This window comes from Papaver somniferum, chromosome 7 (assembly GCF_003573695.1).
Source record: "Papaver somniferum cultivar HN1 chromosome 7, ASM357369v1, whole genome shotgun sequence".
In the NCBI taxonomy this organism is placed as follows: domain Eukaryota; kingdom Viridiplantae; phylum Streptophyta; class Magnoliopsida; order Ranunculales; family Papaveraceae; genus Papaver; species Papaver somniferum.
In genome coordinates, this window is record NC_039364.1 from 37,435,039 (window position 1) to 37,438,493 (window position 3,455).

Sequence of the window (3,455 nt, forward strand, 5' to 3'; positions counted from 1 at the left end):
TAATTTGTTGAATTGGTTACTTTATTTTCATTTCAATGGATTAATTTATTGAATTGGTTGTTTTATTTTCATGTCAATGGATGTGTGGATGTAACTGGATTTTATTCAATATAATTGGTTGATTTTATTTTCCATTTTCATCGTATGTTTTAGATGAAATTGGTTTGCATCTGGTTATTTGAGTTTTTTCAATGTTATGAATGAAATTGGTTGAAGTATATGTTATGGATGAATTTGGTTTGCATCTGGGTATATCAATTGTTTCAGCAGGTTTAAACTATGATGTAACTAGTTTCATCCAGTTTTAATCTGCAGTGTATATTGTTTCAGCGGATTAAAACTAGATGGAAACAGTTTCATCCAGGTTTAATCTGCAGTGTACATGTCTAACTGAGATGAAAATAGCATGTTGTATGTGTTGGAGGCCCTTGATGAGGAGAGCCACCCCATTAGACCTTACCGTCCCCTGACCATCATCACTACCAGAAGTTGGTTTCATCCACCGTCTCCTCACCATCAACATTGTGAGGTTAAGCAACTTGATTTAGTTTAGTCATTGGTTTGGTATGTTCCATTGATATGTACTTCTTCATAGGTACTGCCTATAAATGTAATATATTTGCAAACCGGATTGCACTAATGTGATAATCCACATCAAGTCATTCCAGCTACATTGTTGTATGATTTTGATTTTCTGAAACAACCCAATGACCATATAGGTATTAAGAAGTGTTTGAGGGTTCTGGACTAGGTGGAATGCGCATCTACTAACAATATTGCGTCTTTTTTGTATTCAAATATGGAGTTTTAGAACTTTTTCTGAAAATATAGTCGAGAACAAACTGATGAGTAACTAGGGATGCACATGGGCGGGTTGGGCGGGTATAAGCTAAAACCAACCTCGCACCCACAAACTGCGGGTATTTTTTTCATAACCAACCCCGCACCCACAAACAGCGGGCGGGTTTTGTTACCCGCCCGCTACGGGTTGGGCGGGTATGGGTTTAAACGGGTTTAAACCCGCTTTATATTCAAGTATTTAGAGTAACTTCTATTCTCCTTGATTAAGTGAGAAAAAAAACCAAAACCCCCAAAATATTCATACCTAGGAAGTTCACAGATGAAGATTAAGTGTTGAATCTGTTGATTTTTCGATTATTGTCGATTTTTGGTGAAGATTCGAAGTTGTTGTTGTCGATTTCTGGGTCGATTTCTGGTGAAGATTTCTGGTAATTGTCGTTCGTAGGTGAAGAAGAAGAACTGAGGAGGAAGAAGAGGAGAGGCCGAACAGAGAGAAGAGTGTAGAAAGTGAATGAGGGTTATCAGTTATCCTATCTACTAGTATTAGGGTTTCATAATTGACGGCTAGGATTAGTTTTATCTAATGGTACATAATATGCGGGTTTTTTGGGCGGCTATGGGCGGGTATTAGCTTAAACCAACCTCACACCCATAGACAACGGGTTTTTCTTTTTCATAACCAACCCCGCACCCACAGCGGGCGGGTATGGACTAAAAACCCACGGGTTTAGCGGGTACGGGTGGGTTTGGGTATCGTGGGCGGGTCTTGTGCAACCCTATGAGTAACTGATGGAGATGCAACAACATTAGAGTTTCTACTAATAGGCTCACTTGTTTGCATCTCTTGTTGGTCCTAATTTTAACAATTATGGGACTAATAGCATGATATTATTGGATAAAACTGGTTTCCTTCTGCATTACATTGTTTGATAAATGTGATTCACTCCAACCATGGTTGGAATGTTCCAGAATTTAGTCACCCTTAATGTGACTGAGTTTCTATGGCCTTGCAGTGGCGTGTGGAATCTTATAGTGTATGTTAATAAAAGGGCTTAAATTCGTTACTAAAATGTTTGGATTGTTACTAAAATGTTTCGAGTGTATGTCCGAAAATCCTTGTCTGTTGTAGATATCAATGTAAATTCATTCATCTTGTATCTGAGTAACGACTTTGTTTCTTCAGACCATGTTAATATGTGCTATTGTTTGCTTCTGAATCTGAGATGCCATTATTGTTGTGTCATCAAAGCTGAGATTCAGAAACTAGGTTTCATCTAGCTCTAATATATAGGATGTAACTGGTTTTCATATGATACCAGAAACTGGTTTTCATCCAGCTTTAAAGATAGGATGTAGATGATTTTCATCCAGCTTTAAAATAGGATTTGACTGTTTCGATTTAAATTGTTGCAGGAAGCAATAGCAATAAGGGTGTTGGTGCTGAAAGAAGAACCAAGAATAAGCATGATGTGAACGTGGGTGGTGAATCAAGCACAAGGAATAGGGATGATGTGAATGTGGATGACGAAATGGATGAAGAAAAGTTGGAGAAAAAGAAAGGGAAGAAAACGTTCCGATCAAATATTAAACCGACAGTTGAGTTGTTGCGTTCACTAGTATTCACAGAAAGACAAGAGGTTGTATTAAGGGAGACTAAATTCCGGAACTTTATTGAGGCGATCAAAGAAGGAAAGGTGGGCAAGTGCGAATGTAGCAAAGCTCCAAAGGCGTTAGAATGCATCATAAGAAGTTTTTACCCGAACGAGTTAGCATTCAAGATTGGCGATCAAGTTTTGAAGACTGATCCAAACCATCTTGCTGTTATTTTCAAAAGGCATAGAATATGCATGAGTAAAGAAGATAGAAAACTTTATGAGCCAACGGAAGACCCTAGTTTGAAAACTTCTGCATTTTACACAAAGTACTTTATGGAGCCAAAGAGAAGAGATGATGAAAAGAAGAAAAGGGAAGGTGAAAAGAAGAAAGCTGGAGCCAAAGAGAAGAAAAGGACATACAAAGAGAAGAATACTGGGGACAAATTGGATAAGATGTACATCATTGAAGGAATAAAGGCTGTTATAAATGAAGAAGGCAAAGAAAAAGAGTTGGTGATACTTTTGTTACTGTTCATGTTTTGTACAATCTTCTTCATAAACACCAGAGGTATGTATATCAACTACAAGTATTTGAACTGCCTAAAGTCGATCGATACCATTAATAGAGTCTCATGGACGGATCTTATCCATGAGCATCTAATGCAAAGTGTTGTAGTTGATGAGTGCTAAAAAGTGCATATTTCTATATATTTTTGTTGGCATTTAACTCATCTTTTGTGCATTAATTCTACATTTTATCCCATATTCTGTATTTTCATTGTTTTCAAGAATAAATATTTTTATTAATTAATTTTGCATTTTTAGGTTGTAAATAAAGTTTGGATGAATTGCGGAACGAAAAGAGCAGAAAAGTAGTGAAAATCCGGGAGGAATTACACAAGGAAGCCGCGAAGAATGTTGTGCACAAGACCAAAAGGCTAGAAGTGGGCTCGAAGAGGAAGAATTGTTCTTAAAAAGATATGGGCTTGGCATACCCAAGGCCCAAAACCCTCACCCAAATCCATTTCATATATCCATACCCGTTTCCCTTTCTAGCCG